The sequence below is a fragment of the Leopardus geoffroyi genome, chromosome X, assembly GCF_018350155.1.
Source record: "Leopardus geoffroyi isolate Oge1 chromosome X, O.geoffroyi_Oge1_pat1.0, whole genome shotgun sequence".
Lineage (NCBI taxonomy): Eukaryota > Metazoa > Chordata > Mammalia > Carnivora > Felidae > Leopardus > Leopardus geoffroyi.
This window is the reverse complement of record NC_059343.1, coordinates 38,228,921-38,256,409: the sequence shown is the minus strand read 5'-3', so window position 1 is coordinate 38,256,409 and position 27,489 is coordinate 38,228,921. Positions and strand designations below refer to the sequence as shown.

General features: G+C 42.1%; 1 long non-coding RNA gene across 1 annotated transcript in view; it reads left to right on the top strand.

Moving 5' to 3' along the window:
• Positions 1-27,266, top strand: part of LOC123595367 — a 114,738-nt gene extending 87,472 nt beyond the window's left edge. Inside the window, exon 3 of the long non-coding RNA XR_006711149.1 lies at positions 27,163-27,266. This is a non-coding gene — a long non-coding RNA (uncharacterized LOC123595367). The remainder of the gene's footprint in view (positions 1-27,162) is intronic.
• Positions 27,267-27,489: the final 223 nt, after the last annotated feature.

The following is a 27,489-nucleotide window of genomic DNA, read 5'->3' as shown; positions in this document are numbered from 1 at the left end:
GAGGGAGAGGGAGAGAGGAAAAGCCCATCAAATGGCCCCAAAAGATCTGCACTTCCTGTTTTCCAGTGCAGCTTCAGGCCATGGGAAGATGGTGTGGTGGAGTCAGTGTTGTGAGTTCAAATCCTGCCCTGAACTTAACTTTCACAGTTAAATGTTACAGTATTTATAACCATAAAGCACAAGTTAAAAGTTAGAATATTTATAAGTATTTAACTGTAAATCACAAGTTAAAAGATGTTTTCAGTAGAAAATATCTTTGCTTCATTTGCACCATACTAATGGAGTACTGCTTTCATTTTTGTGTCCTCTTCCAATATTTGCTATTTTTTTTTAACAGTGGTAGTTTTCTTAAGGTTTTTAAAAAAATTATTAATTTTGAGAGACAGAGCATGAAGGGGGAGGTGCAGAGAGAGAGGGAGACATAGAATCTGAAGCTGGCTCCAGGCCCCGAGCTGTCAGCACAGAGCCCCATGTGGGGCTCGAACTCAAAAACCAAGAGGTCATGACCTGAGCTGAAGTCGGATGCTTAACCAACTGAGCCATCCAGGTACCCCTGTTCATTAAAAAATTTTTTTTTTATTTTTATTAATATTATTTTTTAAATTTACATCCAAATTAGTTAGCATATAGTGCAACAGTGATTTCAGGAGTAGATTCCTTAATGCCCCTTACCCATTTAGCCCATCCCCCTTCCCATAACCCTTACAGTAACCCTCTGTTTATTCTCTGTATTGAAGAGTTTCTTTTTATTTGCCCCCTCCCTGTTTTTATAGTATTTTTGCTTCCCTTCCTTTATGTTCATCTGTTCTGTGTCTTAAAGTCCTCATATGAGTGAAGTCATATGATATTTGTCTTTCTCTGATTGACTAATTTCGCTTAGCATAATACCCTCCAGTTCCATCCATGTAGTTGCGAATGGCAAGGTTTCATTCTTTTTGATTGCCGAGTAATACTCCATTGTATATATATACCACATCTTCTTTATCCATTCATCCATTGATGGACATTTGGGCTCTTTCCATACTTTGGCTATTGTTGATCGTGCTGCTATAAACATGGGGGTGCACGTGCCCCTTGGAAACAGCACACCTGTATCCCTTGGATAAATACTTAGTAGTGCAATTGCTGGGTTGTAGGGTAGTTCTATTTTTAATTTTTTGAGGAACTTCCACACTGTTTTCCAGACTGGCTGCACCACTTTGCATTCCCACCAACAGTGCAAAAGAGATCCTCTTTTCTCCGCATCCTCGCCGACATCTGTTGTTGCGTGAGTTGTTCATGTTAGCCATTCTGACAGGTGTCAGGTGGTATCTCATTGTGGTTTTGATTTGTATTTCCCTGATGATGAGTGATGTGGAGCATTTTTTCATGTGTCGGTTGGCCATCTAGATGTCTTCCTTGAAGAGGTGTCTGTTCATGTCTTGCCCATTTCTTCACTGGATTATTTGGTTTTTGGGTGTAGAGTTTGAGAAGTTCTTTGTAGATTTTTGGATACTAACCCTTTATCTGATTTGTCATTTGCAAATATCTTCTCCCAGTCTGTCAGTTGTCTTTTAGTTTTGTTGATTGTTTCCTTCGCTATGCAGAAGCTTTTTATTTTGATGAGGTCCCGATAGTTCATTTTTGCTTTTGTTTCCCTTGCCTCTGGAGACGTGTTGAGTAAGAAGTTGCTGCAGCCAAGATCAAAGAGGTTTTTGCCTCTTTCTCCTCGAGGATTTTGATGGCTTCCTGTCTTACATCGAGGTCTTTCATCCATTTTGAGTTTATTTTTGTGTCTGGTTTAATAAAGTGGTCCAGGTTCATTCTTCTGCCTGTCCCTGTCCAGTTTTCCCAGCACCACTTGCTGAAGAGACTGTCTATTCCATTGGAAATTCTTTCCTGCTTTGTCAAAAATTAGTTGGCCATACGTTTGTGGGTCCATTTCTGGGTTCTTTATTCTTTTCCATTAATCTGAGTGTCTGTTTTTGTGCCACATTTTTTTTTTTTAACGTTTATTTATTTTTGAGACAGAGAGAGACAGAGCATGAACGGGGGAGGGGCAGAGAGAGAGGGAGACACAGAATCGGAAGCAGGCTCCAGGCTCTGAGCCATCAGCCCAGAGCCCGACGCGGGGCTCGAACTCACGGACCGCGAGATCGTGACCTGGCTGAAGTCGGACGCTTAACCGACTGCGCCACCCAGGCGCCCCCACATTTTTTTTTTAAGTTTATTTATTTGTGTTGAAAGAGACAGACAGCACAAGTGGGGGAGGGGCAGATAGAGAGGGAGCCAGAGAATCCCAAGCCGGCTCAGCTCTGTCAGCACTGAGCAGGACATGGGGCCGGAACTCACAATACCGTAAGATCATGACCTGAGCTGAAATCAAGAGTCAGACACTTAACCGAGTGAGCTACCCAGGCCCCCCCAATATTTGTTCTTATATATATAAAATTCTGTAGTCATGGATTATTTCATGTTCTGATTTTTTTCACATAAAAATGTTTTCATGTTGGTACATAGTGTTAATCAGTATAGTTTTTCATGGGTTTCTGTGCCATGTTTTACCCCATTGTATTTCTTTTTGTTTTTTAATCTTTATTTATTTTTGAGAGAGAGAGAGAGACAGAGTGTGAATGGAGGAAGGGCAAGGAGAGGGAGACACAGAATCCGAAGCAGGCTCCAGGCTCTGAACTCTCAGCACAGAGCCCGATGCGGAGTTCGAACCCATGAATCCTGAGATCATGACCTGAGCTGAAGCCCCACCGACTGAGCCAGCCAGGTGTCCCTCCCCATTGTATTTGTATAGGACGGTTGTGCTGGTTTGTCATTTTCACACTCTAGAGCAGTCTCAGATTTGAGAAGAAGGACTGCTTGGTCAAAGGGTTATGACTGTTTAGACAGCTTTTAGTTATTGCTGGATTGCTTTCCAAAATGTTTGTGGCAATTTAAATATTCTCCCTCCTTTGCCAGTCTTGGGGGTTAACATTTTCCATGATTCTGTTCTTTTAATGGTGTAAAAAAAAAAAAAAATGTGACTTTACTGTTGTACCCTTTCTTTGAAGATTGGCAAGGTTTAATGGGTTCCATCCCCAGTTTGAACTTTTCTGAAAGTAAAAAGTGAAAAGAATATGTAAAAAATTTACGATAGGTTCCAGGGAGAATATAGATTTCTGTATACCTTTATCTTCATGCACGAACTGGAAACCTCTTGCCACAGTGTTTTTATCATCTTCTCTGCCTCTATTTCTTTCTTTTTTTTTTTAAAGACTTTACTTTTCAGTAATCTTTACACCCAGCGTGGGCCCCATACTCACCCCAAGACCAAAAGTCACATGCTGTACCAACTGATACAGCCAGGTACCCCAACTCTGTCTCTGTTTCCTATTTTTACAACTTTATTTGTTTATTTAATGTTTATTTGTTTTTGAGAAAGAGAGAGTGTGAGTGGGGGAGGTGCCGAGAGAGGGGGACAAGAGGATCCTATGCCGAGTCTGCGCTGATAGCCGTGAGCCCGACATGGGGCTCACACTCACAAACTGCGACATTATGACCTGAGTTGAAGTCTGACACTCAACCAGCTGAGCCACCCAGACGCCCCTGTTTTTAAGTATTATTTTTGCTGAACCATTTGAGAATATGCTGAATACATTGTACCCCTTTCCCTATTAACAATATTGTATTATGTTGTATTTCCTTATTTTGATAATTATACCATCATTATGCAAAAATGCTTATTATTTTTTAGGAAATACATTTAAGTTTTATGTAATCTCCAGTTCATATTTCAGTTTCACAAATTGTTTCAAGAATATCTTGGCAAACAAAATTTCTTTCCTGTCCAGGAACCAAACAGTGGTTATGCATGCCCTTAGCCGTTGTGTTTCTTTTGGAACATTTCAAAGTGTTAGTTGTCTTTCATAACTCTGGCGTTTTTCAAAGAATACAGGGCAGTTATTCTGTAGAACGCCCAGCAGTGATCAGGTAAACGTTTAACAAATGTGTGTCTGGAAAAGTCCTGCTATGTAGCATTTCCAGTTCTTACAGTGTAAATATTCCTGTCATGGCTGACATCAAGTTACCAATACCAAGGTGTTGCTGAACGTGCCATTGGAAAGAACCATGCATGGTCAGCTCTCCTGAGCTGTATGCGTGAGCCAAACTCTAGCACATCCCCGAATGTCCCTCAGTTTGGATTTGCTACTTGCTTTCTCACAAATAGAACAGGTTATGCTTTTCTTTTGGGAATGCCAATGACGTCATGTTACATACTTTTCTCAGTACCTCAAGTCAGGAGTCATGTGATGTAGATACATCCCACTTGTACTTATTATAGAGGGAGAAAAAAAGATTGCGTGTCTGTGTTTACCTATGTGTGTATCTAATGTAATTTCATTTCTTCCTCAACATATGAAATGAATGGAGGTGAGGATAAACGGATGTTCTGGTGGAAGCAGAGGAAGTCCTCTTCTCAATGTCCCGCTATCTTCACATTGTGGCCCTGAGAAGGCTCTGAGTTTCACAGTTTGAGAGTCACTGCCTTAAGTGGAGGATGAGGGTTTGTTTTCAAAGGGCGTAGCATTCTGATTACTCCTGAAGGTTGTGCAATGTTAGTAGGAAGGATTGGTTCACTTATTAATATCGTGCATGTTCAGTGTGCCGACTTAAATGCACTAGTGGGACCCATTTCCATCTCTATCTAACTTAAAAAATATAGTTTTATAAATATATATATTTCTATGGATATATAGATAACATATATACATGTACACATACATACATACATATATATAAATAGCACACGTATCTATATGGATAAATTTGTTTTATTCGAGAGAGAGAACATGTGAGTTGGGGAGAAGGGCAGAAGAAGAGAGAGAGAATCTCAAGCAGGCTCCACACTTACTGTGGAGTCCAATGTGGGGCTCGATCCCACAACCCCAGGATCATGACCTGAGCTGACATCAAGAGTTGGGCGCTAAACCAACTGAGCCACCCAGGTGCCCAGAGAGACATTTTTTTAAGTAAACTCTACCCTCAATGTGGGGCTCAAACTTATGACCCTGAGATCAGTAATTGCACACTCTACCGACTGAACCAGCCGTGAGCCCCACAACTTAAATATATTTTTAATTAAAGAGATTTGCATATCAAAGTTTAGTGTCTCCTAATTTAATGATCTCATTCTTGTTGCTTTAATAGTGATAGACTTAATTTGGCTGTGCGACAATAAATGTTACATAATTTACTGGCATCTGTCATCTGTGAAAGGAGAAAGACATTCTGCTCATAGGTTCCTGGGTCTATATGGGATGGGACATTAAAATTCCAAATTAGACTGTTCCCAAGGGGAGAGAGACTAGCCTAAGTCACCACAGATTAACTGCAAGACTGTCACCCTATACTCTCTGAGCCTTCTCTTCCTTAAGTTGGAAATTTTTTAAAGTTTATTTATGTAGTTAAGCATTTACTTATTTTGAGAGAAAGAGAGAGAGAGGCAGAGAGAGAGAGAGAGAGAGAGAGAGAGAGCATGCTCATGCCAGTGATAACAGGGAGAGAGAGAATCCCAAACAGACTCTGAGCTGTTAGCACGCAGGGAGTTCAACGGGGGCTTCTCCATCTCACGAACCTTGAGATTATCACCTGAGCCAAAAATCAACACTCGGCCACTCAACCAAATGAGCCACCCAGATGCCCCGGAAATCTTTTCTTTTCTTTCTTTTCTTTTCTTTCTTAAGATACCATGATTCCTCCAATTATTTCAAGAGTTAAAATATTTTTTTAATTTTGATTTTAATTTTAGAGAGAGAGCTTGTGAGTGAGGGAAAGGAGAGAGAGAGAGAGAGTGAGAGAGAGAGAGAGAGAGAGAGAATGAGAATCTCAACCCTGGGATTATGGCCTGAGCTGAAATCAAGAGTCGGTTTCTACCGACTAATCCACCCAGGTGCCCCTAATTTTTTGAACACTTTTAATGAAAAAGAAAACAAAAGGCAGATGGGCAAAAAAATGATGATAGTGTAGAACGTCTTATTTTGGGGGTAACTCTGTTTTATTGTGCTGAAATATTCCATGAAATACAGCAGTTAAATCTTGAAAACGATTCTATCATGTTTTCCTCTTACAGTAAGTATATCTTTATACTTCAGCGGATAGATGGAACTCCAGTGTTATAAATCTCATACAGTAGACTTTTCTTTCACATTATAGATTATTTATATATTTAGAAACAAATACTGAGATGATAATGATAAACCCGAAAAAAAACACATGCCTTTTTAATATTATGGGCGTTATTCCAGGATGCCAGAGTGAGGTTGATGTGCGCGATTGGCTCTTCAGTTCTTCAAAGGTTCTGAAATGAAAGGAATAGTAAATTTTGGCTAAATACCAAGATTAAAACCAACTTTCAGCTCTCTCTAGCAGTTTGCCCGTGCTGCAGCCTTTTAGAAGTGTTTTTTGGAATTACTTTTGAAATGCACTTTGGCTGAGAAAGCTGCCAAGGCCCTTGGCAGAACTGAAGCACCTTTGGTACCTAGTCGCAGTGCCCGCGTGCCAGACTTCGTCTTCCCTTGTTGCGGTGGACTGGATTTCATCTCCCCTTTCCCCCTGGGAGAATATGCACATTTTTCAATGCCTTTTCGTTGTTCTCTATTTTAGGTGTGTTTCACACATTCCCTTTTTTAAAAATTAAAAAAAAAAATTTCAAATGTTTATTTATTTTTGCAAGAGGGAGAGAGAGTGCACGAGTGGGGTAGGGGCAGAGAGAGAGAGAGGGAGGGAGGGAGGGAGGGAGAGAAAGAATCCCAAGCAGGCTCCATCCATGCTGTCAGTGCCGAGCCCGATGCGGGGCTCAAACCCAGGAACCGTGAGATGATGGCCTGAGCCAAAGTCAGATGCTTAACCAACTGAGCCACCCAGGTGCCCCACACTTTTTTTAAAGTTTATTTATTTACTTCTAGAGAGGGAGGGAAAGAGGGAGGGAGGGAGAGAGAGAGAGAGAGAGAGAACGAACTTTCATGGGGGCAAGGGGCAGAGAGAGAGGGAGAGAGAATTCCAAGTAGGCTCCATGCTGTTCAGCACAGAGCCCAAGGGGGAGCTCAATCTCTGTGCTGTTTAGTGCAGAGCCCAATGTGGGGCTCGATCTTGCCACTGTGAGATCGTGACCTGAACCAAAATAAAGACTCTGCCACTTAACCGATTGAACCACCAGGTGCCACCCCCCCGCCTCGCCACCGCATATTCACTTTTTAAATGGAGTCCAAAAAATAAAGAAGCCAAGGTTAGAACTGAGGACGGCATTAGATAACTTTGACAACTGTTCTAGGTCCCACTTTTGAGGGGTGGGTAGCTTGAGATACAAATGGAAGGCACGGAAACCCTGGTTGTTGTTCTTGTTACATAGTTCTTCACAGTATCTTGAGGCCATAAAAGAAAACAAAAGCGAAAAATCAAGATCTAGAGCTACCAAAATTCTACAATATCTGAAGGCAGAGGCCATGTTTTCGGTTTCTTTTATGATTTAGGGCTGGACACATTAGTACATAGGCATTAGTATGTAGATAAGTACCAGCCATGTGAAACTAGACTCCAGCAATCCAGTCCTTTGGGTTTAGGCCAAGATTTACTGTGGTCTGAGTAGAACCAGGGAAGGGAAGCCCCACGTTTTTCATGTTTACCCTCTTCCATGTCCTCTGTGATGTTTTGGTGATTCATCACTAATTCTTCCAGCAAATCTGTATTGTCTTCTATATGGCATTTGCCATAAAGATATGACTAAGATAAATGTTATCCTTGCTTAAGGGTCTGGTTGTAGCTTAAGTTCTGGTCAACCTAACTTTGCTGTTTGGCCTAGATCGGACAGCCATGGGCAGAAGGCAAATCCAATCCTCTGATAGATTTTCTGGGACATGGTATTATGCACATGCTTGCAAACCCTCATATGCTTTTTCAAGGAACCCAAATTCCTTGGGATATAGAGCCCCAAATTAAGGTTCTTTTCATTTAAAATACATCTAAGTAAGATTACGAAATAATCCCGACTAATTTCAGTCTATATAAAGAGCAAGCAAATCTGGGAGAATTCTTTCTCAGGTTCTCCTCCCTCTTCTTTCTCCAACACCATACCCTCATTCTGAACACAGGAAACAAAAAAATGTTACCAATAGCTCCAGGCAAAGAACAAACTGGGTCATTAGAGATTTTTACATCTTTCCCAGTTTTGTAAGTCCGTGGTCTTTTTTGAAGAGCGTATTATGGAGAGATTGATCATGCATGCAAAAGGAAATGTTTGCAAAAATACATCACTGGTTTGTCTTTGCTGTAGCCATCAGATACATCTACAGAAGAATTTCGTAGATAAAATTTAATCCTCTTCTCCTACGAATATTTGTCTCCTTTGCTCCTTAGAGGATTTCTAGTGAATACCCATTTTTCATTGAACTGTAAGTTTTGGAAGTCATTATGCACATTAGAGGGATTATTTGGAGAAGAGCTACTTTGAATTAGTCAGAGCCCCAACAGGAAACAGATGACGCTCTTGAATTAGAATCACTGAAGGGGGGGATTAATAAGGGCACTGTTTCTAAGATGTGGATGTGATATAGGGGAACCATAAAAGATACTTCAGAAACCAAAGACTTTAGTGCTGGTACCTGTAAAGATGTTACAATGTCCTGAAGGGAGTTGAGAAGGTACTCACTGGGACCCATAAAGGGAGAGTTTTGGAGAGACAGTTGCCTTTGATTGAGGAAGTCATTCAGTTCAAGGCAGACTGGCAGGGAGGGAATTAGGGAAATAAATAACCTGGTCTCAATTTTCTCTCTGATCTTTGGCAAGGGTCTTCATGAACCAAACCCCACTGGAAAGTAAAAGAGAAGGAAGACATTGATATAGTTTATACAGATCGGGCTTTGAAGGCAGAGAGCAGGATGGAGAACAGATTTGGAAGGACAAATGGAAGCTATCCTGGGGCACCTTCCTTATTGGGGTTAGAAACCCCTTGAACATAGGGTGTAGCACAAAGAGATTACAAAGTTATCTATTTGCTTGAGCCTTCCCTCCAACTTTAGATTTAGGTATGCCTCTACTGAGTCCCTGTTTAGCATCAGAGTCTATTTGGTGTGAATAAAATGGACAAAAATTCCTACACTCATTGAGTAGGAATTGGCGGCCTATTGGCGCCATTTTTATTGGTGGCCATTTGTATTAGGAGTTGTTTAGTTGCAAGAGAAAGTCACTTAAGTTAGAGATTTTAAGGGTGCCTGGGTGGTTCAGTTGGTTAAGCAACTGACTCTTGGTTTCGGCTCAGGTCATGATCTCACGGTTCATGGGTTTGAGCCCCGCATCCGCCTACACGGCAGTGCGGAGCCTGCTTGTGATTCTCTTCTCTCCTCTCTCTGCACTTCCCTCCTCCTCTCTCACTCTCAAAATAAATAAATGAAAACTTAGAAAAAGGAAATTTAAAAATGATTACGTGTAAGACATCCCCCTCAACTGTTATAAGTCCATCAGGCAACCACTCTGAGTTTTCTATTACACCTCTCTTCTTTCTCTTCTCTCTCACAGTATCTCTGTCTCTCTTCCCCTACCTCTTGTCCACCAGGAAAAAGTGGTTTTACTTTTTCTACATATCCCTCTGAATCTGTTCTCTCCTGTGTATCAGGCAGACTTCATGTTAAGGCTCTTTTTTCTATTTCCCCATGTTTTCGATTTGTATGTATCTTGGTATCTACTGTTTCCTGTAATGTATATGAAAGTACTGTCTCAAGTGGTGGTGTTCATCCTCCTGTAGTCTACACTACCTTCACCGTAAAAATGGCTGTTCATGTGACAGATGGTCTTCTGTGCCATATCTATTCACCCATTTGTCTATTCTCTAAAAATTCATTAGAATATTGAGTACCTTTTTACATAAGAGGTCAAAAGAAAATTCCCGTGCAATGATGGACATTTTGTTCACTCAGGTAGGTATTGGGACTGGAGTCGTCTGGGCATATGATGAGCTATACGCTATTGGAAGAAGCGGCTAGCAGATGGAACAAACCAAAGTCAGAGTTCAAAGTCCTAGGCTATTTCCCGTTTGAAGCACAGTGCCCAAGAGATGGGAGCACAGACCAACTCAGGTGCAGAGTGGTTGCAAAATGGTAGAGGGACTATTAATCTGGAATAAGAATCCAGGTTCTGCAGGAGGAGAAACTCTGAATCTCAGATTGTTCTGTACTCAGCAAGCACTTACCCAGAGTCTGCTTTTCCAGAGGTTCTACTCTAGCCAACCTGGTTCCTGCCCTCAAGTGGGTTTACTCATTTACGAACGCGCAATAGGCAGTTGTCGATGGTTTCAGTGCCCACCCCCATATTTGGATTTCCGACTTCATCTCTCCCACTTGCCGTGCATTTTCTTTAACATTTACATATGCTGAACACTTCCATTCTATTTTGAAACAATAGGTTCATGCTCCTTGTTTTCTAAGCATCACTTAATTTTCTTATTTATTTCACAAGGTATAACATTATATATACATGCACTGTGTGCCTTCAATGATCTACTCTGCCTTTTGCAGCAGTTTTGGATGTAATGAGGGGGGAGGTATAATTGTAGTCTGTCCTTCCTCATTTTTCTAGCCTCTGGTTTTGAGTAACAGCCATGGCCTAAACTTGCTGCTTGAGTTGACATTTGAATTTTTTTTAACATTTATTTATTTATTTATTTATTTATTTATTTATTTACTTATTTTGAGAGAGAGAGAGAGAGAGAGAAAGTGAGTGAGAGAGTAAGCCAGGGAGGGGCAGAGAGAGAGAGAGAGAGAGAGAGAGAGAGAGAGAGAAATCCCAAGTAAGCTCTGAGCTGTCATGGGGCTGAAACTCATGAACTGTGAGATCATGACCTGAGCCAAAACCGAGAGTCAGACACTTAGCGACCTGAGCCACCCAGGTGCCCCCTGAGTTGACATTTGGAAAGAGAATTCCCTACATCTGATACAGTTCTGCATCCGGTGTGCAGTCTTAGATTTTCTGAGGAATGTGTGGATTCAGTCTCCCTGGGCTGCATGGGTGCAGGTTACAACGTCATTTCATTCTAGACTGGGTTTCCTACATTTGCAGTGTGCATAGAACTTTGTATAGATCTTGTTAGAAATGCAGAAGTGTAGACATAGATCTTGGATTCATTAGTTTCCTAAGACTGCCATAACAAAGTATCTCAAACTGGGTGGCTTAAAGAACAGAAATTTACTGTCTCACTATTCTGGAGGCTACAAGTTTGAGATCAGTGGGTCGGCAGGGCCGTGCTCCCTCTGAGGGCACTAGCAAAGGATCATGTCAGATCTCTCTCTTAACTTCTGGTACTTCCTTGGCTTGTGGCAGCATAACTGCAGTCTTTACCTGGTGTTCTCCCTGGGTGAGTGTCTGTGGCCAAGTCTCTCCTTTGTATAAGTATACCGATCAAATTGGATTATGGGGCCTTCCATATTTTGACTTAAGAATTAAGTAGCTAAACGCATTTGAGATGATCCTATTTCCAAATATGGTCACATTCTAAGGTGTACAGGGAGCTGGAACTTCAACAGTTGAATTTTGAGGGGGACAGAATTCAACCCATCAGAATGGATGGGTTACTAGAAAGTGGCATTTTTCATACGGTATTGGCAACTTGAGTTGACCCCCATCTTGGACTCCAGTAGCTTAATGCCAACCAGTTCTTTTTTTTTTTTTTTTTAAGTTTATTTATTTTGAGACAGAGAGAGAGAAAGAGATGGAGACAGGGAATATCCCAAGCAGGCACTGCACTGTCCGTGCAGAGCCTGATGCAGGGCTTGAACCCATAAACTGCGAGATCACGACCTGAGCTGAAGTCCGCTGCTTAACCAACTGAGTCACCCAGGTGCCCTTAATGCCAACCAGTTCTAAGCAGATTTTGGTCCACTGCATACAGGGGCACCTGGATATACCTCTCCCCCTGCCCCATAGAGCGGCTCTTCTTCTTGCCCAAGCTACTCCAACCTAGTCGCATGGATTGCCTATTACAGCTTACTCAGTGGTGACACACGAATAACTCAGAAGTATGGGGGAATTAATACCCCATGGGCAATGAGAGATAAAATCCAACGAATAAAAGCTTCCTCTTTCATCATCAAGTGAATAGAGCTGAAACCCTTTGCACTATCGTCTTTGGGCATCTTGCTAAAACTGACCACCAATCACCAGTAGCAGTGGCCAACTTGCTCACTGCATTCTTATTTTGTTTTGTCCACCTTCCCTCTCATTTCTTCAATTCCTTATTCCTGCTCCTTGAGTTCACTTCCCAAATAAACTACCTGTATCAAAACCTTTGTCTAAGGTCACGTCTCCCATACACAAAGCCTCAGATCCAAGCTTCCCAGGTAATCCTGGTGGAAGTGATCCATGAACCAATCTTTGAGAAGTTTTCCAAAATTCTGTGCAAAAAAGAATGGGTTAACCTCCTATGTTAATGTATTTGTTTAGTAGGACATACCCCACACGACCTTCTTTCATTTATTCTGGAAAAATATGAGAGATCCTGAAGTTAGGAGCTATATGAGCAGAGGTCCAAAACTACAATAAATCTCAAAATGAGAAGCAAAGCACCCACTGTGACAGATGCCAATAAGTGACCAGATACTATGGCTAGTACTGTCTGACCTCAGAAGACCTCTGGGTGTTGGTTCAGTGTGAGTCAATTCTCAAAGCCTCATTAACTCTGTGCACTGAGAAAATTTAGTTTGGGGCCCTTAAATCTGTGGGTCATACGTGGCCACCCCTTCATTAAGCAGGATCCTTTGGGGCTTTAGTAGTAGTCAAGAGGTGGGAAAGCCAGCAGGCTAAGAACCTGCAAGAGGTTAGGATGTGGGATTTCCCTGCTATATCCCATCTAAACAAGTCTTGTGCTGCTGAGAACCCTATCCCATTCTTAAAGCTTCATTTGAATAAACCACCAATTTATGATAGCCTTGAATTTGGCGGGGCAGATATTCTAACCTGGACTTTCTTAAGTTTATTTTTTATTTATTTTTGAGAGAGAGAGCATGAGCATGAGAGGGAGAGGGAGAGGGACAGAGAGAGTGGGAGAGAGACAATCCGAAGCAGACTCTGCACTGTCAGTACAGAGTCCGATGTGGGGCTTGACCTCGCCAGCTGTGAGATCATGACCTGAGCTGAAATCAAGAATTGGACACATAACTGACTGAGCCACCCAGGAGCCCCTAACATGGACTTCTGTTTGCTACTTTCTCTTTGCTAAAGTCTCTATTTGGACTTTCTCTTTGCTACTTGGCTGACAGGAGGGCCAGTTCTGAGACTTGAATTGGCAATTTAAAAAGACAAACACTCACCAGAATGGCCAGCTCAGCAGAAAAGATGACAGCTCTATGTTCTGAGTATCATGATTTCAAATCCTGTCAGAGTTGGTCGGTCCTATGTGTTCAGACACAGTGGGGGAAAAATATCCCTGGGGGGGAAGAGAAATAATATTAACTAAGGAAGAGAAATGGAAAATTTATGTGTGTTTCTGTGTGTATAAAATGATATTATTATATCATTTAGTGTCCAGAAACATGGTTTGTGCATGGATGATTCTACATGGAAGAAGAGAGTGAATAAGAGAACATGATGAGGACAGACCAGCCAGGCTGTGGCCACCCAATGACCCTACATCTACTGGTAATGAGGCTGGTCATCATACTATCCATGTTGCGCTTGAAGGGTTTTGGACTTGGGGAGATTTGGGCTTATCCCACATCTCCCACATTTACCATCTACATACCGGCCAGTTACTTAACGTGTCTAGTAATACTACCTTGCAGGGCAGTAACGATTAAATGAGAGAATGTATCAAAGGCACCCCAGCTAATTATTAGTACATAGTAGCCATTCAATAAATGGGATAAATTATAGTAATTGTTACACAAAAACTATTTTAGTGGGCTGTAATTTAGCATATATGGATTACGTCTCAGGATTTTGTGTGCCGTCTTAGTTCCTGAAGTGACTTAAAGAACTGAGCCAGTAGTCACTGGGCATGGACCACAAGGGCAAGATAGAGGGAAAGTTGGTATGTATTTGAGGTGATCATATATATGCATTTGATGTGTATACTTATAATGTGACATATACATGTACTTACATTTTTTATTTTTAAGAATCCTCATAAACCTGTTTCTCTTTATCTTGTTCTTTTTTTCATGATTGTAATATCTTCTCAGTTCAGTGAGGTGTATAGATGATTGTTCAGGGAGCAGAAATGTCAAAGGATCTGTTTCCTCTCATTGCTTTTTTCCTGTGTCTCTGGTGATCCTTGGCTGTCCATTTACATCTATAAGAGGGACACTGAAAAGTTGATTGTAACACCAGTGGGAGTTGTCAACTGTGAATATCCCTGTAGGTATCTGGCTGGGTCATATCTTTGGGGGAACTTTGATGAAGTTTTCCTGTTTCATTGGTTGTTTTCCCGAGCAAAGATGTTTTCAGTAGCTTTCCTTGAGGATAAAGGCATAATGACCAGTATTTCTGGGAGCAGATAGCGCAGAGGTCTGGGGAAAGTTCACCATCCAGTATTGATATTCGCAGTCTGTTTGCATCTTTACTCAACTGGCGGATACCAGGTACAAAGACTCTACTTTTGCCCTTTCTAGAGAATACATCTCCAACATTGCTCTGAGGTGAATGGAGGAAGTTTCAAGGAGTGAAGGGATGGATCTGGGGACCTAATTGCTGCCCAAATAGATTTTATTTAAGCTCAGCTTCCTTATTTCAGATCTTTGTTTTTCCCATCTCTCCTCACTTCTAGAAGTACCGAATGCTGCTACTGAGGATTTTGTTGTGCGAGTTGATGTACTTTGTGTTGTTTCCTCACTGCTGGCACAAGATTAAGAGTTCGTGCGTCCTAAAATCCTTTACCCTTGGTTGCCTGTCAGCTTTCCAGTTTCCAAAATATTACTGTTGTGGCCTCTTCTGTTTATCAGATCCTTGTGGTTTTGTGCCTTTAAGGTATTGAAGTGAGTTTGTTCAATCTATTATCTTTAGCTACTCTTGTATACTTGTTATGCTCTTGATTAAACCTACTTAGTTTAGGGGCACCTGAGTGGCTCAGTTGTTTGAGTGTCTGACTCTTTGGTTTCAGCTCAGGTCATGATCGTACGGTTCACGGATCGAGCCCCTCATCAGGCTCTGCGCTGACCGCATGGAGCCTGCTTGGGATTCTTTCTCACTCTCTTGGCCCCTACTCCGCCTTCTGTCTCTCAAAATAAATAACTAAACATTAAAAATTTTTTTTTGAAGGTTTTATTTATTTTTTTGAGAGACAGAGAGAGACAGCGCAAATGGAGGAAGGGCAGAGAGAGAGAGGGAGACACCAAATCTGAAACAGGTTCCAGGCTCTGAGCTGACACCACAGAGCCCGACGTGGGGCTTGAACTCACAAGCCGCGAGATCATGACCTGAGCTGAAGTCAGATGCTTAACCGACTGAGCCACCCAGGTGCCCCAAACATTTTTTTAAAAGTCTGCTTAGTGTAGAAGTTTTATTTTTCGACCTTTACATAGTATTCAGCAAAGCAAGGTTGCACAACATGAAGACAGAGGAAGAATAACTAGGTCAAAAAGAAATGAAATGAATTTTGTGTCTTGAAATATCTATGGACTTGAACCTGGGCCTCAGGCCTGCCATGTCCATACTCCCATATGTAGTTAGAACATTTATGAGTGTTCCCTCTTGCAAGTTCTCCAGGTGACTAGTTTAATGAAATATCAACCATTTTGTCTGGTGTTTCCCCTCAAGAATGTCCTAGAGAACAGTTAAGTTCATACCCCAGAACGGCTTCTTAAATTCTGCCCTCTAATAAACGTGAATATAATAACCGGGAAGAAAAAGGCATTGATAAATACATATGTGTGTATATATGTATGTGTATCCGTATACAGTAAAGCCTTAGATTGCGAGTAAGTGAGTTCTGTGAGTGTTCCGCAAGACGAGCAGACATTTCTAATCAATTTTAATTTGATAAACCAGCGATGTCTTGCAATACGAGTAGTACATGATGCCGAATGTTACATGGTCACAACTGAGCCAATGGTTCTTGAAATTTGCTTTGATACACGAGTTCTTTGGATTACAAGCATGTTTCTCGAATGAATTATGCTCACAAAGCAAGGTTTTACTGCAGAAGATATATTCTGGAGCCTGGTGTAGACTGTGCTCTCAATTCTTATTCCGCTTATTGGCCTAAACTGCAGTGGTCAGAAATAAGGCAAACTCACATTACCTGATTGTGAACTTGGCTATGCAAGCTGACACTTACTCAGGCACGTGTGTTGTGGTGCCTCGGAAAACCTGCGATCCAGACCCTTCCTCTTCAGGATGTGCCGCCCCTGCTTCCTCTTCATACAGTACATTGAAAACTCAGAGGAAGACTGGGGAAAACGACCCCTTTTCCATCTATCCAGGGTTGCTGCCATTCCTTTCCGTTCCCATGGCCAGCCTGTCCTGTCTCCTCCTGTTTCCTCACTTCCCTCCAGAAAAGAAAACAATGAAAAATATTGCAGATGTTTCTGAAACCCCAAACTTCTAAGGCTCATTTACCAGTTTTCCTGTCGTTTAAGCCCTGTTGACTTCAGTTTTTCCATCTATGGCGTAAGGAGATAAACTATGACCTCTTCTGACCTTTAATAATTGTTCTGTATTTTCTTTTTCTTTTTTAAAAATTTTATTTATTTATTTTGAGAGAGAGAGAAAGCACAAGTCAGGGAGGGGCAGAGAGAGAGGGAGAGAAAAAGCATCCCAAGCAGGGTCTGCCCTGCCAGCTCGAACCCATAAACCATGAGCTCATGACCTGAGCCGCAGTCGGATGCTTAACTGAATGAGCCACCCAGGCGCCCCTGTTCTCTGTTTTCTTGTACACCCAGAATATACCACGGAATGTCTATATTTATATAAATTCCATGTTGCAAACTAAATGGAGACGCACGTCGTCAGAAAAATCCTCTGATTAGATTTCACCGATAGGGAAGAGGGGAAATGCATTAATCAAGCAGAGAGAGGTGTTCCTTTTTCCTTCCATGAGGCATTGGCTGCTGCCTTTGGGAAAGTAAGTTATTTTAAATCGAAATGGGGAGGAGCAACCCTGTGACCAGACACATGGATTATCAGAGAGTTGTGCGAGGGCACAGGTAGTCGGAAAAGGAAGCAAGGAGTTCCTCTAGTCAGTCACCGAATGGCCTAGGTAAAGTAAGAGATTTGAGGTCAGGATGGGCAAGACTTCCCTTACCAGGTATAGGCATGGATCAGGAGTAAGACGCAAGGGGGCTTTCTCTTCTCCCTGGAGGAACCTTTAGAAAGTTTGAGGGAAAGTAGAGGCATGGACCAGGACACCCAGCCTGCCAGCAGTTTGTAGTCTGGGAATAAGGCAGACCGGAACTGACCCTGATCTGAAAGCCAGGGAGCCAGGCTTCCAATTCTCGTTCTACAACTAGCTGGGTGATTTGACCCGATCTAATGTTCAGACTTCTTCTCTGTAAGGTTAGCAGATTCAACTGCTGTTCTTGAAAACCGTATATTTTTAGCATTTTTATAATTCTATAAAATGGAAAAGAAAAGGTTTCTTTGTATTAGTGAAAAGGTCATTATTTTTTAGGTTGCTGCTGTTAATTGGTTGCTATATGTTAGGCATTGGATTTTGCATTTTAGATACATTAGAAGTTATAACTGAGATGGTTCTTTATCTGTAAACACTACGGATAAATATTGTAACAGATAACAAAGCCACGATTGAACCCAGTCTACCAACCACTGGATTTAGAATTGTAGAATAGAGAGTACCTTAAATTAAAAGAGTATTCAAGCCAATAATCCTTTTTAACACATGAGGAAACCGAAGAGTAGAATCTTTGTTCCAGTACTTCCTTAAGGTATAAATTGAAGGAAGTCAGTCTTGTTCCCTAGTTTTCTGGGTCTCTTAATTCTAAGTGCAGCCTTTTTCCCCCCATGCTGTAGGCTGCTTTGCTGTTGAAAAATTGCCTCAAGCTGGTCTCCAGCTGTGTCTTTCAAGAAATAACTGCTTAGGGTACAAGGAGGTAACCTGAACCCCTTGGAGAAACACAGTCTTTCAGATGTGCTTGGCTCAGCATTTCTGAAAGGTCCTTTGCATAGGCATGTGACTTTCAGACCTCATTGGATGTGACTTTAAAACAAACAAACAAACACTGTCTTCCAGAACCTTTTCTCTGGGCCTAATTCCATTCAAATTAGAGCTGTAGTCCCAGTATGCAGTGAGCAAGATTTGCCAGGTTATATGTGAGAAGAGAGCCTGCTTCATTTTGTCAAAGTTTATACCAAGTGTCAGCATGGAAAGTATGAGCATTGCCCCCTGGGGGCCAACGTCATGCCCTGTTTATACTTTTCCATTGCACCAGTTCCCTGTCTCCATCTAGCTAGCGCTTCTTGAAGGCAAAGCCCGTGGCTGTGCTATGTTAGCTAATCATGGTTTGCACTGGGCCATTTCTAGAGTGCATAGCAAAGTAGTAAGAGAGACAAAATCAGGTATATACGAAGTAAGGAGGGGGAAAGAAATATAATAAAACTATAAGCTTTTTTTTTTTTTTTTTAAGTAGGCTTCATGCCCAGTGTGGAGCCCAATGTGGGCTTGAACTTACCACCCTGAGATCAAGACCTGAGCTGAGATCAAGATGCTTAACCAACTGAGCCACCTGGGTGCTCCTAAGCTTCCTTTTCACCTTTGGTTATATTGCAACAAATACCTTCTTTTCAAATTGCCACTTCCTCCCCACTTTCAGTTTAGAATAGGATATTAAATGATATTTTAAGATTTGATGTAAGATAAATCAAGAGAGCATAGGGGCGCCTGGGTGGCGCAGTCGGTTAAGTGTCCGACTTCAGCCAGGTCACGATCTCGCGGTCCGTGAGTTCGAGCCCCGCGTCGGGCTCTGGGCTGATGGCTCAGAGCCTGGAGCCTGTTTCCTATTCTGTGTCTCCCTCTCACTCTGCCCCTCCCCCGTTCATGCTCTGTCTCTCTCTGTCCCAAAAATAAATAAACGTTGAAAAAAAAAAAAAAATTAAAAAAAAAAAAAAGAGAGCATAATACAAAATTATATGTTAAGTCTGCTATCATGCAACAATAAGCTTTCATAATGAAAAATAATTGCAAGGGAACATTTGAAAATAAAAATAGTTTTGAATTATGGGTGCTTATATCTGCTCTCAACATGCTTATTAATTGTTATGTGGCCTTTTAATTAGACAAGCACAGAGATTTTAAATGGGTTCTCCAGCAGGAAAATGGGGGCCAAGGATAAGAGCAAGCAATTCACAAAGGAAGCAAAAAAACCCCAAAAAACAAAAAAGACCACTAAGCATATCAAAATCCCCCAATTTTGTTGATGCTAAAATGCCTGCTCCTGAAGTTTAATTTCATATGTCAACTTGACAAGACCACAGAGTGCTCAGACATTTGGCCAAACATTATTCTGGGTATGTTTGTTGGGGTGTTTGTAGATGAGATTAACCTTTTAATTGTTAGGCGCAATAAAGTAGATTGCTGTCTTCAATGGGGGTTGGCCTCCTGCAGTGGGTCAAAGACCTGAATAGACCATAAAGGCTGAATAAGAGGGAACTCCTGCCTAGTTACTTGAGCTGGCATATTTTCTGCCTCTGGACTTGAACTGAAACACTGGTTCTTCTTGGGTCTCTAGCTTGCTGATTACAGATCTTGGGACTTCTCGTTCTCCAGAATTGTGTGAACCTATGCCTTATATTAAAAAAAAAAAATCTCTTTTTTTCTCTGGAGAAACCTAATACAAGATTTAACAATAAAAAATATCATCGGGGTGCCTGGGTGGTTCAGTTGGTGAAAGGTCCGACTTCTGCCCAGGTCATGATCTCATGGTTTGTGAGTTCAAGCCCCGCGTCGGGCTCTCTTCTGTCACCACCGAGTCAGCTTTGGATCTCTGTCTCTTTTTCTGCCCCTCCCCTGTTCTCTTTCTCTCAAAAATAAACAAACATTAAGAAAATCATTTTGTGCCCATTATCTTAGTTTGCTAGAGTTGCTATAATAAAGTACCACAAACTCAGGGCTTAAATAACAAACATTTCTTGTGTCACATTGCTGGAGACTGGATGTCTGAGGTCAGCGTGTCGGCAGGACTCTGGTTCCTTTTGAGTCCTATGACGAATAACGTATTCTGTGCCTCCCCTAGCTTTTGACGATTCACTGGCAATTGATGACATTTCTTGCTTCTAGAAGCATGTCTGTCTTCGTCTTCACCTGGCATTCTTTCTGTGTGTGTCTATATCCAAATCTCCCCTTACTATAAAGACACCAGTCATACTGGAGTAGGGATGCCCCCTACTCCAGCATGACCTCATCTTAACTAATTATATCACCAGTTACCCTATCTTAAATAATTATATCTGCAATGACCCTATTTCCAAATAAGTCTGCATTCTAAAGTACTTACGGTAAGGACTTCAACATATGAATTTTAAGGTGACACAGTTTGACCCATAACATTCCGCTGTCTTTCCTCACAGATTCACATCACATCCACAATATAGTCATCCATCCCGGCATCTTAGAACGTCTTTGCCCATAACAGCGCTATTATTAGTAAATACAAAATATTGCCCAAATATCCTCTAGAAATGGTATGGGTGATGTATGGTTCATCCAGGGGCAGAATTCCTCTCCATCTGTGAATCGGTGAAACCGAACAAGTTACTAGCTTTCAACATACAAGGTGGGACCGACACAGGATCTGGATATGTATTCCCATTCTAAAAGGGAGAAATTGGAAGGAGAAAAAGGTATCACAAATCCCAAGCAAGTCCAAAACCTAGAAGGATGAATTCGTTTAGATTTTAGGGCTTGAGAACAATCCTCTTTGGTTAATTAATGCCCTGTCCTGCAGGCTTTGGGCCAGAATTTTGCCCCCTTGGCCCTGGGAAATGGCCTTGCCCCACCCCCACCTCTAGGCCCCACCCCGCCAGGACTGTGCTCTCTGGGTTGTTGAGATGAGTGACAGCCTCACCAATTTCTACATTCATGCCTCTGTCCTCAAAGTCATTCTCCTTCCATTTAATTCCTATATTAAAGTCCAAATCCTAGTACTTCAGAATGCAATCTTATTTGGAAATAAGGTCACTGCAGCTATAATTAGTTACAGTCAGGTCATGCTGGAGAAAGGCGGGGGCCTAATCCAGTATGACTGGTGTCCGTATAGAAAGGGGAAATTTGGACACAAACACAGGGAAAATGCCTCATATAGACAAAGACCGAGATGAGGGTGATGCTTCCATAAGTAAGGAATGTCATAGATTGCCAGGAGATCGCTTGACGCGTTGAGTAGTTACTCTAATGTCCTGTGGAATATAAGGTTTTCCCCCTCTGGTTGGTGGAAAGACAAAGTATTCAAGACCCTCATTGTTCTCCAAGGATCTTGGATAGTTCTATCCTTAGCCTGAGGTAGATTTCTTCTCATACTATTGTGCTGATCATTACTGAAGACATAACAAAGATCTTCTGGAGATCGATCTCTGTTTCTATGCAGGTGTCTCCTCTGTTACCCTGTCCTGTGAACCTTAGCCACCATGGCCTCTTGGACCCCCTCATTCCATCTTTCTAACTCAGGGAGATTGTTGGGTTCTTCTGAGTTCCCTCTGTGTGGTGGCCTCAAAACTGTCTTGACATTAAGCTGGGAAAATCATAGGCCTTCCTTTATCTGTTTCCCCTTTTATAGGAGTCCTACATTGTCCTATGCCTGATATCCGATATCTGAAAACCCTTAGACTATATATTTTGTTTTCTGTCTTCATTGTTTTAGGTGGGAGGGTAAATATACTCCGTATTATTCTACTTGGGCCAGAAGCGGTTATCTCTTTTCAGCCACATTGAAAGACCATTCCCTGCCTAAATTCCATAGTAGGCTTTTTTTAAAGTTTATTTCTTTAAGAGAGAGAGAGAGAGAGAGAGAGAGAGAGAGAGAGAGAGAGAGAAAGAATCCCTAGCAGGCTGTGCACCATCAGCGTGTAGTCTGAAACAGGGCTCAAATTCATGAAATCATGAGATCATGAGCTGAGGTGGAAGTCAAGAGTTGGATGCTTAACTGACTGAGCCACCCAGGCACCCCTCTAGTAGATTTTTAAAATCATCTTTTTTTAAATTATTGAACTGTAGTTAACACACAATGTTATTAGATTCCCGTGTGCAACACAGTGATTTGACAAGTCTGTACATTACGCTGTGCTCACAAGTGTTGCTGCCATGTGATGTCTTACAACTTTGTTAAAATACCATTGACGCTATTCCCTGTGCTGAACCTTTCTTCCCTGTGGCTTATTCATTCCATACCATCCTTTTTAAACTTGCCCTCCTTCTTCTTATATTTATTTACCTCCACCAATTCTGCATGCTTTCCAGATTAAACTTTCTGAAACACTTTTCTAAAAAAGCAAGCCACCTCTTTTCTTAAATAGCTTTAGTCACCTTACAATCCCTAAACTCCTTTTTTTTTTCTTCTGATGTTTAAGGCCTCCTTTTAGAATGAAAAGCATTTCATGGGGCGCCTGGTGGGTCAGTCGGTTGAGCGTCCGACTGCAGCTCAGGTCACGATCTCATGATTTGTGGGTTCGAGCCCTGTGTCAGGCTCTGTGCTGACAGCTCAGAACTTGGAGCCTGCTTCGGATGCTGTGTCTCCCTCTCTCTCCCCATCTGTCTCCCCGCTCACGCTCTCTCTCAAAAATAAATAAACATTAAAAAAATTAAAAAAAATGAAAAGGATTTCACTTGACATCTCCCTTCTTTGTCTTTGAGGGATCTGCACCTTGGAATAGCACAGAATTATCCTTTTGTGCATAATCAGTGATCCTAGGTGTGAGGGAAGGTCAGAGCATGGGGACATATGTAGCTGACGGTCAAAACCTGTGATGTTAGGATTGTGTCTTATTTACTCGAATCCTTAGTTCATAACATATGTGGCATATATTTGATAAGTATGCATTCCGGGTAAACCACAGTACCTGACCAGAACTTTTTTCGTAACAGTTCTCCAAAAACACAGCTTGGCTTAGCAGGCTTAGCAAGCGGTAAATAAATGTAAGACCTCAAAAATGTATGAATTGCAAGAATTCCTCTTCATCAGTGAGGCCATATTGTCACTGGTGTTTTCTGTTGCATATCAAGCCATGGGTAGCTCAGTCTGGGGAAACTTACTGACTTACCATTGTTTCTGCATCTCAAAGACTGGGATTTAGCATAAAATATTTGGGAGGAGGAATTCCGAGGAAAAGCAAAACCGTGCCTGGGGAAATGTCACTCGCCGAGATTCGATTAAGAAAAAATAAGGAGGCGGTTTTCCTAGCATTTCACTTGTCACTTTTATTTGTCAATAAAATGTTTTTGAATTTTCCCAGTCTTTAGAACAACCGGCAGCGGCCGCGGGGATGTCTGGGGCCTAAGCTGCCTGGCTGATTATCTCAGCACTGACCTGTAAGCAGCCCCCTCTGGGGTGAAATGCAATTGAGTCTCCGTATTAACTCCAGTCCTGAGCAGCTCCCCAGCAGTCTTGGTTATCAGGCTCAGAACACATTGAGTTAAGTAGGAAGGAGCTCGGTGGGTAATAGTTTTGTGACGCAGATGACTATCAGCAAGGCTAAGCCGAAAATGACTTCTCTGGGGCTGCCCGGGATAGGAAAATCGGGGTGAAAGTTGAGGTTTTGCTGCAAGGTTTGGTTTTCTATCCTCTGGAATGGTCTTGCTCTGTGGGTTAAAGGCCACCGCTGTACTCATGAATATATACTATTTCTGGCTGCTGTAATTGATTAGCTACACTTTGCGGCTAGCCTGCCAGCTTCCATTCGAGGCCTGAGGGGCAGTACAGGATAGCGGAAACGTCGAAGCTCTGAGTTATCATTGGCCACGTGAAAACAGACAGCGACCCTGACAGCAATACAATACATATGAAACGGAGTGAATTTTGAACGGCTGTCTTTCTGGCGCTTCCTTGTACGGCCTCCATGTTGGTTAGATTGCTCTAGATTTTTTAATTTTTTATTAAAAAATTTTTTATTAAAATTTTTTAATGTTTATTCATTTTTGAAAGACAGAGAGAGACAGAGCACAAGCAGGCGTGGGGTGGAGAGAGAGGGAGACACAGAATCTGAAACGGGCTCCAGGCTCAGAGCTGTCAGCACAGAACCTGACGCAGGGCTCGAACTCACGGACCGCGAGATCATGACCTGAGCCGAAGTCGGACGCTTAACTGACTGAGCCACCTAGACACCCCAGATTGCTCTAGAGTTTACAGGGAAAGGACTCTGAAACCCTCAATCTTAATCTTTCTTAATTTTGCCTTTATCTTCATTTATATATCTAAGCAGATAGTCTTATCCATGTGGTAGGAAATGGATTCGACATCTAACATGGTATGGCCTTAGTCCAAGATCTGGACTGTGGGGAAGACTACATCGTGTTGAATCCCAGCTTTACCTGTTAGGAGCTGTGTGATCCTGGGTAAATTACCACACCTGTCTGTGCCTCAGTATTTTCATCTGTAACATGGAGATAATACAATGACTGCAGTCATGGTTGTTCTAGTACCAAGTAAGTTAATAAATATTAAGTACTTCCCTGGTGCTTACCACATTGTAGACCTTATTCTGAGTTTTAGTCATTAGTATTACCTGAAATCACAAGAGAATAGGAGTGTGCCTGTCTACAACGTAAAGCTTGGAATTCATGCTGATGTTACCTTTCCATCCTCGACCCCTATTTGTGAAGGGCTTTCCTCTGTGTTTGCTTGCGCACACAGGTAATTTTTTGTCTGGGGTTTGATAACTCTGCTGTCTTAGCTGATGAGCAGCTCTGCAGATGGAGACTTCGTTTGCCCTTTCACTTGTTCTGTAAATAAGGAGCGGCTAGCACAAGCAGTGTGTATTTCTAAATACCGCTGTTTGTAACTGTATTTTTCACTAAATAAAAACACTGGCTTTTGAAAAAAAATTTTTTTTTTTTTTTGAGAGAGAGAGAGAGAATGAGCGAGCACAAGGAGGGTAGGGGCAGGGTGGGGTCGGGGGAAGAGAATCCCAAGCAGGCTCCGAGCTGTCAGTGCAGAGCCTGATGCGGGGCTAGATCTCACAATCTGTGCCATCATGACCTGAGCTAAAAGCAAGAGTCGGACGCTCAACCAACTGAGCCACCCAGATGCCTCAGAAACTGTGGCTTTTATGGGAAGTCTTTACGTCGTGTTGCTGGGAGTACAAAACTGCATGGATACTCCTTAAGTGTCTGAGATAGATACCAGCTACCATCAATCATGGGGCTCTTTTCTGTAGGGCTGTAGACACATGCTTTACAAAGCATGTCTCCTGGAGCTCTCAAAACCTCTTCGTGAAGTGGATGGCATTATCCCCACCTTAGAGATGGTGAAATAGAAGCTCAGAGGGACGAAGGTACTTAACAGGGTCACACATCTCTGTCACCTAGGTCTGTTTGATTTTTTGTTTAATTTTTTAATGTTTATTTTTGAGAGAGAAGGAGAGAGACAGAGACAGAGCATGAATGGAGGAGGGGAAGTGAGAGAGGGAAACACAGAATCCAAAGCAGACTCCAGGCTCTGAGCTGTCAGCATAGAGCCCTATGTGGGGCTTGAACTCACGAACCATGAGATAATGACCTGAGCTGAAGTCAGATGCTTAACCGATTGAACCACCCAGGCGCACCTAGGTCTATTTGATTTTGAATCTTACAGTTTGTTTTACCACAATGCACTGCCACTCTTCCTGTTTTTGTCTCAGAATTGGCCTTACTCCGGATACTGTGCGTTGATTTATTTTTTCCTTGTTGCCTTGTATTGCTTTGGTGATGGTTTTCAGCAACAGACATAAACATCAGAGTTCAATGAAGATAGTTGACTTTAGTTCAGAAAACTAAGCCCAGAGACTTTCCTTGTGGTGTTAGTGAATGAAATCATTGTTAACTTAAAAAAAATTATTTTATTTATTTTTAAGTTTTTTTAAGTTTTATTTATTTATTTTGGGAGAGAGACAGAGAGTGAGCAGGGGAGGGGCAGAAAGAGAGGGAGAGAGGGAATTCCAAGTGGGCTCTGTGCTTTCACTGTGGAACCTGACGTGGTGACATTTGAAAACGTTCTAGTGAATGGGAGAAATTAGGGGCACCTAGGTGGCTCACTCGACTCGGTTAAGCATCTGACTTCGGCTCAGGTCATGATCTCAAGGTTCGTGAGATTGAGCCCCACCTTGAATCTATGCTGACAGCTCAGAGCCTGGAACCTGCTTCAGATTCTGTATCTCACGAACCGCAAGATCACGACCTGAGCCGAGACCAAGAGTTGGACGCTTATCCCACTGAGCCACGTAGGTGCTCCTAAAACGATTTCTATTCAAGTATATAGTTGACAAAATGTTACATTAGTTTCAAGTGTAAAATGTAGTGATTCGATAAGTCTGTAGGTTATGCTGTGCTCACCACAAGTGTGGCTACCGTATATCACCATGCAACAGTATTATAATCCCATCGAGTATATTCCTTATGGTTTGCCTTTATTTTCCTGTCCCTGATTAATTGTGTAACTGGAAGCCTGTATCTCCCACTCCTCTCACCCCATTTTGCCCATTCCCCCCTGGCAACCGGCAACCACCACTTTGTCTGCTGTGTTTATGGGTCTGTTTCTGTCTTGTGTTTCTTCCTTTGCCTTTTTTAGATTCCACATATGAGTGAAATTGTGTGGTATTTGCCTTTTTTGGTCTGACTTATTTCACTTAGCATTATACCCTCTGGGTCCAATTGATGGTTAAACTTTGAAGCATCTCTCCAAGTCACCTGTCATGGCTACTAAGAAAGCTTGTTTTTCGTTTTGTTTTGTTTTGTTTTGTTTTGTTTTGTTTTTTTTGCTTCAGGCTCAAATACTCTGATGACCTGAGAGTTAGCGTACCCTAGTCCCCACTGTGCTGAGAAGGTAGCCACAGTGATGGAGTGAGGTGAGAGATACAGGTTAAGCTTTTCACAACACACAGAAAAACCCATAGGCTCTTCTAGGACGTACGTGGGTGTTATCACGAGGAAAGAAGATCTGGAAATGACTGTTTATCAAAGCTGTGATTGAAGGAGGGAGTGCTTCTCAGTTCTTGTCTAACTTTTCATTTTCGCAGTGGCTACACAGCACCGTGGTTTAGAGCCACTGTTGGATGCTGGAGCCAGTGGGGTGGCTTCCAACAACAGCTGGACCTTACTGACCAGACGAGTGACGTTGGGCAGCAACTTGACTCATTGACTCTTCACCAGAGCCCTATGAGGTAGGTACTAGTATTATCCCCATTTCACAGATGAGGAAACTAAGATGCACAGAGAGTTTATATGGCCTGCCTAAGGTCACCCTGTCCGAGCCAATCGTTTAAATTGGGGCCTTGGTGTACGAGAAGCCAGGATGAAAGTGGAAGCTTCAAGTGAAATGCTTTGTCCCTTTTCCCGCCGTATCT